This window comes from Bos indicus x Bos taurus, chromosome 21 (assembly GCF_003369695.1).
Source record: "Bos indicus x Bos taurus breed Angus x Brahman F1 hybrid chromosome 21, Bos_hybrid_MaternalHap_v2.0, whole genome shotgun sequence".
In the NCBI taxonomy this organism is placed as follows: Eukaryota; Metazoa; Chordata; class Mammalia; order Artiodactyla; family Bovidae; genus Bos; species Bos indicus x Bos taurus.
In genome coordinates, this window is record NC_040096.1 from 40,382,806 (window position 1) to 40,395,665 (window position 12,860).

At 38.1% G+C, this 12,860-nt stretch overlaps 1 protein-coding gene across 2 annotated transcripts in view; it reads right to left on the reverse strand.

Moving 5' to 3' along the window:
* PRKD1 (protein kinase D1) overlaps positions 1-12,860 on the reverse strand; it is a 347,191-nt gene that overhangs the window by 333,230 nt on the left and 1,101 nt on the right. The window lies entirely within an intron of this gene.

Sequence of the window (12,860 nt, forward strand, 5' to 3'; positions counted from 1 at the left end):
GCACTAGAAAGATTAAGACTAACATCTGAATTTGAAACTTTAAAAACTTGAAAACTAAATTCTAAAACCAATGTAAATATCTGAATAGCCTTCACACAAAAATTATCCCCAAGGCCCTGAACATTTTATATTTAAAACTTGACATAGAAAGTACCGTATGAAAAGAGAAAAGAACAATATGTGAGTTATGATGAGCATATTCATTTATAGAATGAGAATTCTCATTTTGTAATTGATCTGACTTTCTCACCTTTTCGGCCGTTAACGTGGTATATTAGTATCCTGTCACTTCTGTAATAAACTACCACAAACTTAGCAACTTTGAAAAACACAAATTTATCCTCTCAGAGTTCTGGAGTCCAAAGTCAATTTCACAGAGTTAAAGTCAATGTGTGGTTCTTCTAGAGGTTCTAGGGGAGAATCATTTTTTCCTGTCTTTTTCAGCTTCTAGCTTCAACTGCATGGCTTGGCTCAAGACCTGTTTTTCAAATACCACCCCCCACCCCAGTTTCTCCTGTCACATCTCTTCCTATTATTATGCTGGGTCTCCTCCTGTTTTCCCCTCATAACGACCCCAGCATTCCTTGGTTCCCAGCCCGTTTCCTCCTTCAAAGTCAGCAACAAGAATCCAGTCCTTCTTATGCTTGTAATCTTTCCTGCTTCTGAGTCTCATCCTTCTGACTTATCCTAGAAGATTCACCACGTTTAGGGGTTTACATGATGGGACTGGCCACCCATATAAAATTCTTAATATTACTTTAGAGAATCCAGGATCTCTCCTGACCTCAAAATCCTCAGCCAACATCTGTCAAGTCCCTTCTGCCGTATCATTTGCAGGTTCCAGGAATTAAGATGTGGACATCTTTGAGGATAACTATTCAGCCATTATATGTGGCAATTCTATAATTTTCAAAATAAAAGAAAAACATAGGTTTAAAAAAAAAAAAGAAAAACAATTATTTAATTGAAGTATAAAATTATAATAGTTCATGCGTGGAAAATTCTAAACAAATGATCATACAAAATCAAATTTCTTTTCAAATGGCTTTAGACCCCATTTACTTGCATTATTTTCAACACTGTAATTTCTGAACCTAAAATTCTTACTATTACTTCAACAGTATAATCATCAATAGAAGTCAAGCATAGAGGACTAGGTATAACTCATATATTTGCTTCTTCCAGGCTCAACCTGTGAATATCTTAAGAAAATATGAGCTATAACCTACACATTATTATCATGGGACAACACAATTTCAAAAAAATTATCTCCCTTATTTGCCTACTTGTTTTTTAAATATAAGACAAGTTTTCTAAGTAATCAAGGATATTGATTTGCAATTTTTCTTTCTGCTAACCACATTATACTTTCTGCAGACCAGAGAATAAAAGACAGTACAACGTGAAACTATGATAATGTTATCCCTCTGCATGTAAGTCAGAGTATTCTGCCTTTGTGATGGTTGCCAAGGGTACAGGAGCTTCAAGGCAGGCCTGTTTACCTACTTGAATTAATAAGGGTAGCATGAATCACCAAAATAAGTACAATTATTTGCTGTTTGATACAAAAACACATACATAAGTATCATGGCACCTTGATTTACACTGACTGGTTGGAAAAATAGAGTGCAAATTATTTTAGATACTATATTCAAAGTCAGATCTAATTAACTGGTTTATGAAATCAATTCTAAATATTGGCTATATCTTAAAGTTACACAGAAACTTTTGATCAAAGGGGATAGTAACCTAATCAAAGTAAGGTTTTTGTTTGTAGCCCAAGAATCCACTTAAAATAGTTACTCAAAGTGACATAGTTAATATATATAATCTGAAGACTCCATGAAATAGATTTGACATGTAAGTTTTGCTTTTATCTTTAAATATACAAGGACATTTGGCCAAAAGGCAACACAATGTCTGCCCTAAGTAAGGTTTTCTTTCTGTTTTTGTCTGTTGCTTGTTTTTAACTTAAAAGTCCACCGTTTTTATCAGTAAACATATAATTTAAAGGATTTCCAGGACAACAGACACAACTGGGACTGTCCCAGGTAAGTGGGCATCCGGTCACTCTATGTAACTCCACTCAATTAAATTAGTCCATTCTTATTGTATGTTCACTTTTGCTCCATCTTCTTCTCAGAGAACTGAATAAAAGCTAAGATCATGCAAGATCTAGTCTTTAATTCTTTGCAAATCTATGCAAGCTGTTGGATTTCTTTAAATACTCTAAAAATCTACATCCCAGGTGACAATAGGTGCCACAGTGAGTGAAATGAAGTCACTCAGTTGTGTCCGACTCTTTGCGACCCCATGGACTATAGCCCACCAGGCTCCTCCGTCCATGGGATTCTCCAGGCAAGAGTACTGAGTGGGTTGCCATTTCCTTCTCCAGAGGACCTTCCCGACCCAGGGAGCGAACCCAGGTCTCCAGCATTGCGGGCAGATGCTTTAACCTCTGAGCCACCACTGCCTGCCAATAGGTGCCACAGTAGCAGATGGAATTACCATGTATCAAAGGGAAGGGCACAGAACCTTCCTGTCAAGAAACTACTCTAAACCTAAGTAATTTTTTCTCAGCACTGATCATTGATAGAGAAGAGCTGCTGCTGCTGCTGCTGCTGCTGCTGCTAAGTCGCTTCAGTCGTGTCCAACTCTGTGCGACCCCATAGACGGCAGCCCACCAGGCTCCCCTGTCCCTGGGATTCTCCAGGCAAGAACACTGGAGTGGGTTGCCATTTCCTTCTCCAATGCGTGAAAGTGAAAGTGAAGTCGCTCAGTCGTGTGGGACTCCTAGCGACCCCATGGACTGCAGCCCACCAGGCCCCTCCGTCCATGGGATTTTCCAGGCAAGAGTACTGGAGTTGGTTGCCATTGCCTTCTCCGAGAGAAGAGCTAGGCATGAGCAATTCACTTTACTACTCCTTGAACAGCAACTGATGCTATGTTCTCCTAATTCAAGATGGGTTACCTCAAGATAAGGCTTACAAGCATAGTACTTACACTAGGAAACATCTAGTAAATTCAGATTTCTACTACAGCCAGATAGGTCTTTGCCTTCTTGTCACCCAAGAGATCACCAGTGAGAAATGTCAAAAGAGAATTCCCTAGTAACTTGTCCATTACACTAAAGCTGCAAAGTCCAAAATATGTCAAAGACAGGCAATATTTCAGGTACATTTCCAATCCATCAGGGCTGAATATAACTACTTTCCTATATGCTTTCCAACAGTCATTCAGGGCAGGAACCCTTAGTATAAAACTGAGTTATGTCATACTTTAAATCAAATCATGTCCACTTATACAAGCAATTACATTTCTGTAAAGCCTAAAGACAGTACAATTAGTCTACACAGGAAGTGCTGGCCTTAGCCTTGTACACAGACAATGCAAAGGAGCAATTCACAATCCAGACTGGACTAAAGTGGAAAGGAAAACTTCCATGTGGCCTGCAACTGATTATGTATAAGTGCGAGTTTACCTTATGGTAGGCTAATTCATAAGCGACCAAAAATAGACAAATACATTAAATTTATAGAAAAGAGGAATCATACATGCAAACCACAACCCTTAGCATATGCACACAGTCAATCCACATACTTCTCAAATGAAAAGCAACCACTGACAGGCAGTTTTCTTAAGACCCTTAACTATTTTCTCAGAATCTTCTCACAATCAATGTCCTATTTAAGAAGAAATGATTCATTGATTTTCATAGGTAGCTAAGATACTTTACATCCACTAGTCTTGAGCCACACTTGACCAATACATATTCTTACCATAATCGCTTCTTCCAAAACACCTTCATGTCCACATTTCCTAGGAAGGAAGTGCTGTGAACCAACCCAGGAAATTTAATCACACAGGATAATTAACTTCTCTGGATAAACAACAGTGGTGTCTGGAAATTTATAAAGATGGGTGAGGATTGGCTATCCTTACATCTTCTTACCGGAGTACAATGAAAGCAAACACCAAACCAGATTCTGCTACGTAGATATTTATTTAAATAAATAAATATATAAATAACAAGTAGATACACTGCAGTTTATATGACTCCTCAAGGGTAATCCATGTTTCTAAAATATCACTACTTCAGGCAATCACGTATCTCTCAAGGCCCTAATATCCCCAAAGAGAGTCCGTATTTCATGTCCCTTATGCGTATCTTGCCACTGATAAGATGGGGGACATGCAGTGGTATCCCCCGAAGTGGTTAGAATCTCAGCTGACCTGACCACTAACTGGGATGTGAACCAAAATAAGGCAAGTCTTCTAGACTAAGAAATAATTTAAACTAACAGAAATAATATCACACTGTCAAAGCTGAAGTGTTTTTAAGTAGGGAGTTTAATGTAAGGGAGTTTAACATTCCCCTCCCTCTCAACTTGGTAATTTCAGACTCCGTATAGACCTATGGCCATTCCAGCTCTCCCTGTTCTTAGGATTACCTACAGTGATGGGAAAAAAGAATTGAGTGGTTTTGCTTTTTACTTAATAGTTACCTGATTGGAGTAGTAAATGATTTAACCTCTCTGACCCTTATTCAGCTCCTTCAACCTTAAAATGGAGAGAAAATGACTATCACAAAGAGCTACTGTGAAAATCAGACACGACAAATGCCAAGAAGCTAAGATACAGACAGGCACACAGAGTCCGTGCCAGGAAGGTGTGGCTCCTGGAGGCTCCCTTTTGTGGGCGTCTGTTACCATGAGCAGAACCCTTCCTGAAACTCTCACGGTCAAGTCCTCACGGAGTTGCTATTTGAACCCCTCATGTGTGACATTCTGAAAACTTCCCAAGAGGACTATCTGCGTGTAAAAAGCCACTTCCAGACCCCTTCCAACCGCTTCCCCGATGGGACCATTCCTGCTGACTGAATCCGTGAGGGGTCAGGGCTGTGCTGCCTTTGCTGCCCTCAGGTGCCTCTAGTCTCAAAACCCCACAGGCCTCACTGTTGGTAACCCACTCGAATCCACTCAGTCCCCCTGGATTCAATGCCATCACCACAGCTTAGCTGCCGCCCTTTTTGTACCCAACCATTCCCTCAATTCCTTCCTGCTTTTAACAATGCTGAAAACCGCAGCGGCTTGTGGCTCATTTTTTCATGATCATATTCGTATTTTTCCTTCATTTCATGACATGTATGCGAAAAAAAAAACGACTGCTGACAATTATGAAGCAAGGAATTCAGACATTTTTGAAACTGTGCCTAAATACAAGCAGTAAATTCAACAAATTCCTCAACAATCAGTGACCTAGAGAGAATAAAAGCCAATGAACCAGTGCAGCAATGAAAAGTACATAACTTTTTTTCCTTTTCCCTAAAATAAGTTGAACAAAATCTCTGTGTGATTGCATATTTAAAAATCTAATCTTCATATTTGCCAACACTGCTTAGCTGCTGTATCAACTGTCTAGCTTTAGTCTAATAAACCCTTTTTGAAACTCTGGAAGAAATCTCTATATAGGAAATTATAAATTTGGACAGGCATAACTGTGTCTCAATATGCAGTATTCTTATACCAATTTTCACCTTTTTAAGCATATAAATTGTAAGAAATTCCAAAATGGCCACAGTGGCCATGTAACTAAAGGCCTTATTTATTTAATTACCTGTTTTCTGTGAGGCTAGAAAGACAAAGTAAGAAACAGCATAATGTGGGTTTCTCTGCTACCAAATCACTTCAAGTGGTGCTGTCACTACTGGTTTTTAATGGGAAAAAATACTTGGTTGACAGTATCAGAGGAATTCCTGGGGGAAATTTCACATATTCTTGTAGATGGAAAAGAACTTTTAATATCTGTGAGCAAGACAACCATTTTCTCTGTATCTAAGTTCTATCAAAAGAAAGAAAAAGTTGATGCACTTTTTCTTTTTGTTTTATGTTGTTCTAACATATTTCAGCCTCAAGGAAAGACTTAAGAAACTTAAATCTTATTTTCAAAACATCTCTAGAATAATACTGGGGACATTAAAAGATGAGCACTATCTTTAAAAGCATCCTACATTTTTAACCTGTATTTCCACACTTGGGCTTAGATCTTACAGATGAACTGAGGTGACTATCCAAAGTCAAAAACATTAGCTATTTTCAACACACAAAAACAATGCAAACAAATATATTTTTAAAAAGAACCTCTATGTTATGATCAACTCCAATGGGACTGAATTTTACTCATTTCTAATCCAATCTGAGTCCAGCCCTGCTATCTTGATGATTATACTAGTCTTTCACTACAGCTTGAAAACTTATTAGGAAAAGGAGCATGTTAAGGCTGTATATTGTCACCCTGCTTATTTAACTTCTATGCAGAGTACATCATGAGAAACGCTGGGCTGGAAGAAGCACAAGCTGGAATCAAGATTGCCGGGAGAAATATCAATAATCTCAGATACACAGATGAAACTGTGTATCTAAACTAAACTAAAGAAACTAAAGAGCCTCTTGATGAAAGTGAAAGAGGAGAGTGAAAAAGTTGGCTTAAAGCTCAACACTCAGAAAACGAAGATCATGGCATCTGGTCCCATCACTTCATGGCAAAGAGATGAGGAAACAGTGGAAACAGTGGCTGACTTTTTTGGGGGCTCCAAAATCACTGCAGATGGTGATTGTAGCCATGAAATTAAAGACGCTTACTCTTTGGAAGGAAAGTTATGACCAACCTAGACAGCATATTAAAATTAAAATATGTCATAAAATATGTCATATTAAAATATGACAGCATATTGTCAACAAAGGTCCATCTAGTCAAGGCTATGGTTTTTCCAGTAGTCATGTATGGATGTGAGAGTTGGACTGTGAAGAAAGCTGAGTACAGAAGAATTGATGCTTTTGAACTGTGATGTTGGAGAAGATTCTTGAGAGTCCCTTGGACTGCAAGGAGATCCAACCAGTCCATCCTAAAGGAGATCAGTCCTGGGTTTTCACTGGAAGGACTGATGTTGAAGCTGAAACTCCAATACTTTGGCCACCTGATGCAAAGAGCTGACTCATTTGAAAAGACCGTGATGCTGGGAAAGATTGAGGGCAGGAGGAGAAGGGGACGACAGAGAATAAGATGGCGGGATGGCATCACCAACTCAATGGACATGAGTTTGGGTGCACTCGGGGAGTTGGTGATGGACAGGGAGGCCTGACGTGCTGCAGTTCATGGGGTCACAGTCGGACACGACTGAACAACTGAACTGAACTGAGAACTTATTCAATGATTCCTGTGTAATACACATCAATATATAGGTTTCATATAATTATGCATTCCACTTTTTTTCTTCAAAGGCTGGATGAATAACTACTGATCATTGTTGTCTGAAGGTTTTATAATGGAGCATGAACTTCCATGAGTGTTAAGTAGTAGCTGGTGAAAAGATCTGGAGAAAGACTTGTGACTGGCTTAGCCAAACTTCTACCTTAACTGTTCCCCAGTAAAATCGCCTCCAGCCCCAGTCTAACACTTTTGCACATGCACAACTATGTTACTATCAGCTATTCGTCAGATGTTAACAGTTTACACACTAGCTCTAGATGCTAGAAAGACAGCAAAGTGTGATCTCTATAAGCCATTTCCAAGTGTGTTCCTCCTCACATCAATTTGAACAATAACTTTTTATTTGTCTTGAGGACCAGATCTGAGAATCATTATACTGTCAAATGGGGTATCATTACCTGTTTTATTTTGCTTTTTGTCAAACAAGATATCATTGGAATTCCACTTGCAATTTAAAAGGAATTAAATCAACTTGTCAAAAATAATAAAAAGCAATATAATGATCTTTATCAACATTTGTGTTTTTCACTTGATAATAATCAAATGGCTCCTTGACAAATTTTGAGAGGTTGAAAATTGAGAGGCAGTATAAAAAAGCAACTACTCATAACATTTGCCCTGTTGTAGAGGGCAAAAAAAAAAAATGTTACCTTGGCCTTAGGGCCATATTGCTTTTTAATACAATTTTAATTTTATATTGAGATAAGAATAAGACAACAGAGTATACATTTCTTTCGTTAATAAAACAGTATGCTAGTCTATAAAGCCTCACAGATCAGATCAGATCAGATCAGTGGCTCAGTCGTGTCCTACTCTTTGCAACCCCGTGAATCGCAGCACGCCAGGCCTCCCTGTCCATCACCAACTCCCGGAGTTCACTCAGACTCATGTCCATCGAGTCAGTGATGCCATCCAGCCATCTCATCCTCTGTCGTCCCCTTCTCCTCTTGGCCCCAATCCCTCCCAGCATCAGAGTCTTTTCCAATGAGTCAACTCTTCGCATGAGGTGGCCAAAGTACTGGAGTTTCAGCTTTAGCATCATTCCCTCCAAAGAAATCCCAGGGCTGTAATACTATTTATTAGTCACCTATATACCGAGAGTATATTTAATCCTCTACACATATTATCTTTACTCTTCAAAGTAATCTTAGATAAGTGACAACCATACATTTATAGGATTTTGATTTGTCTAGTAAGGTCATTAAAAGGCATCCATGAATAAATAGTGAAGACCTACATACAATCATCTCACAAATAGAGTAAAAGTAATTGGCAAAATAAAGTTTCAAATCTCTCTTAATGGTTATGACAGGAGTTTGGTGATACAGAGCAACACATTCATAAAGTACTAATAGTTTCCAGCTCTGCCTCTAACCTCCTCTCTTACATACACACAGACTATAGCTGGCACAGAAAAGTCTTTCCAATTTATTTTAATCCTGGAGCTAAAGATTTAAAGTAATTCATATATTTGTCAAAACAGCCAATTGTCCAATTCTCCCAGCCCAAAGTTTGGAAGGCTTACTCAAATATTTCCTTGGGAAAAGTGTTCAACAGCATACACTGATATGAAAAGGTTTTTAGTTCTGTGTATTGATAGAAAAAACATAAAGCAGAGTTTCTCTTTTGCATTATAAGATATATAATGAGGCCTCAATTTTGCAGCCTATAATGCAAATTATAAAACAATACTTTAACATATGGTGGCTATACACGGATAATTAGGCTTTCAAAATTATTTTTCAAAACACACTTAGATACTTAGGCAATATACTACATATGTATATAGTAGACATGTATTAACAGGCATTACATATATATCAAAATATAATCGTATTGTAAACTAAACTTGAAAATTGTAAATACACCGTATTAAAGCATTATATTACTTTAAGAATCACATAATGAACTGACACATTCTATACTTCATCATTAAATTAGAAATAACAGAAATGATGACAACTGTAAATGACAATGATGACAGTATAAATGATGACAATACAGTGATGATAAATGTAAATTCTGAATAAAAATATACAAACCTACAACCCAAACATCTATTTGCTTAAAAGGATTTTGTTGGTCTATGTGTGCTGACTTGGTCAAAGAGCTAGACACTCCCAGTTTCTTCAATCTGTGTAGAAGTAGCATAGCTAAAATTAACAATAAAAATTAAAGTGACACTACAAGTGTTAAGACAACAGTTTATAATTAAGAAAGCAAAACAACTATAAACAGAGCACAGCTGCTCTCAAACTAAGGCACTATCCTTTGTTATACCTTTAATGAGCTCTCTTCCCTAAAATTTCACTTCTTAGTTTCCTTGGTCAGAAAAATGACTATGCAAAGTGAAAATATGCCAGGAGCCTTAGAGATGCTATTACTTCATTTAAGTAAATTCAAAAGGGAAATATGACTTGTCTATCTAGTAAGATAACAGGCAAAATGAATGAATAGTCCTATTAACTGCATTCCACATCCCTAAATTAATACTGCTTGTTTTTAAAAAGTGTGTGTGCGCACACAGATGCACATATTCAAGGTTCTTTTGATAGTAGAAAGTAACAATGTTTCAAAATGAAGTCAATTACTGTAACTATTTTTTTACCCTCCAGAAAATAATAGTCATGAATGTTATCTAACATGATATATATCTTCATATACAACCAGCCTTCAAGGTTACATGCTTACAAAGTAAAGAAATAAGCATTAATATAGAGAAAACATTAAACTAATATTTTCCCAAATATAGTCTCTATATTCATAAAGTGTTACATACCAAGATGTATGTGACACTTTAGATTTTTCACCTAAACTATTTTAAAAAAATCAACTGAATCACTTTGCTGTATACCTGAAACACACTGTAAATGAACTATGCTCCAATATAATATAAAAACTATATTAAATATTACAAAATATTTTTTTAAATTCTTTAGCTATATAATTCAGTACATACTTAGGTACATTTATCTTAAAATCAGAATATTTTTGCTCAATAACCATCAAAAAATTTTAAGCATAATTATATATCTGCCACTTAGCAAACTACATGATGAACGAAAAACCATAAATTCTAAGTAATAGCAACAATAACTTAAAATACTATTTCTCAGAGACAGACCTCTCTTATTTAGCTCATTCCACAGTCGTTCATCCCATGGAAAATGTCCCATGAATATTGCTGATAGAAACTGAACTGTCAGCTAATACTTCCAAAGATTTAAGATAGTCTGATCTCTGTTAGCATTTAGGAAACTCTCAAAGCTATCACGTGAAAACCTTCTTAACATGTTACAACGCAATGAATGTGGAGGGCTCGGAAAATCTAGAGAAATCTGCTGAGAACTCTGAGAATCTCTGAGAACAGGACTCCATTCTACATAGTAAATTGTAAATGACTTCTAAATCCCAGCACTGTCCTAAAACATTCATTTCTCTCCCTTCCTCCCTTTCTTTTTCTCTCCTGTCATCCTATCTCTGAGTTAGTATCTTGAGAAAGTAATTCAAGAGAATCTGAAATAAGGGACAAAGAAATTCTTCCCATTTCCTTGACTCCACACTGACCCCCTTCTCCATTTCTGCTATCCTGTGATGGATACTCAGCCCTCTTAATCTTGAGGTATAATTGTATCTCAAGATAGATGACAGAAAACAGATAGATGAAAAATTTTCCTATCAAATAAATACCTAATTACAGTATCCTGTATATACATAACTCTCAAATTCACACACATCTCTCAATCTCTCTCTTAGCCACAACATTCCCCCCCGCAAAAAAAAATAGTGTAAGTGAGATCTTTATTCGGCTATCCCAAACAAACTCTCAAACTCTTAGAGACAGAACTACTAGAATAAAAAGAAAAGGAAGGGGTTCCCCTTGTAAATCAGTCACCAGGACTGGTGATTTCCCTTTGCCAGTGTTTCTCCAGGTCTCTCCTCCAGAGCTTTGGCTCAGGATTCTATTAGCTCATGAACTCCAGTTTTCCTTCTGCCATAATATTTTTGGCCTTCTAAAACATATTCCACAAAGCAAATCCATCTTTCAGCTGTCCTTGATTTGACGTCTCTGTGTAGAAGATACAGAGACTCCTAGTAATTTGAGTTCATCTTAGTTGAAAAGCCTTTTCATAATTTTACTTTCTCTAAATACTCTAGTCACTATCCTCAGGTCCTCTGTATTCCATAGGTGCTTTCTGCTGCTCTCCAGAACATATATCATCCCCTCCACAAAGCATTCCTCTTGGTAGTTACAGAGAGAAGAATTCACTCTTCATTCAATTTCTAGTCTCAAACCTCTTGAAACATGCATATTTCTCCTCATTCTAAATTCCATCAAGGTGTGGCTATATGCATGTGTGTATGTGTGTGTGTGCGGGTGTGTGCACAGGCACGCCCTTTAAAAACTGTTCAAAGATAGTCTGTCCATATTAATTTGACCCATTGAATATTATCTGTAACTCACTTGCTTTCAGCTAAAATTCTATACAATCACATTAGCTCTTTAAGAAACTTTATCTTAGGTTCTTTATGTGCTTATTCAGTATTATCCTTTAATTAACTGGCTTGCACTCCAATGGAAATTGTTGTAGACTGCAACTTCCATTAAGGGAAGGCTTTCAGTGCCCAGGAGCAGGCTCCTGTTAACCTGCAACGGACACTTCACAGTATTGATGCTGCTGCTGCTGCCAAGTCGCTTTCAGTCGTGTCCGACTCTGTGCGACCCCATAGACGGCAGCCCACCAGGCTCCGCAGTCCCTGGGATTCTCCAGGCAAGAGTACTGGAGGGGTTGCCATTGCCTTCTCCAACAGTATTGATGAGGAGAAGGCATACGATAGGACTTAGAATTAGGCAGTATCTGCCATTTACGTGGAAGATGCAAAAAACTAAGAGTCACACGTATTATAAAATGTCACTCCTTCCAATAAACAAAAACTCCTGACACTCCCTGTTAACTTAGTCTGGCCTCCAGAACTTTTACAACTTTTAAACTAGTGATTTCTCCCTAGGGATTTTTCCTAATATCTCTGTGCTCAGTGCTACAATTCCCAACACACAGGTTTAGCAAATTCTGTTCCAAACAGTTTAAAGAAAGCTTTCATGATTATTCAAGGGACCTTTATAAGGCAAGTACCAGTCAGTCCTTCAGGGTGGAAATTCAGCACCTTTAGAGACCTCTGTCTCCACCCAGAAACCCTTGCTGTTTACACTAAGAAGACTGGCGCCATGGCCCCCTTTCCTTTACACTCTTATCACCCCCTTCCATGCGACTCCCCTGTGGACCGCCACAGAAACAACCTGAAATTCAGAATCGCGCTATAAACAGCGATAGGCGGGCCAGGTCTCCTCCCTGGGCGGCATGGTCCAGGATAATGGCCCTTTTTCCACCCTGCCTTTGGTGGCCGCTGTCCAAAGTCCCACAGCCTCAAACTTAGGGGCACAGCCAGCCTGGGGTGCTCCTGGACAGAACCCCTCCCATTCACATGCCTGTGTCCTGGCTCCAAAGCTCCACTATCAGTGCCCTGGGAATCAAAATCCAGAAGGCTGCAACTTTCAGATTTATCACTGAAAAAATTGCGCCCATGTTCAG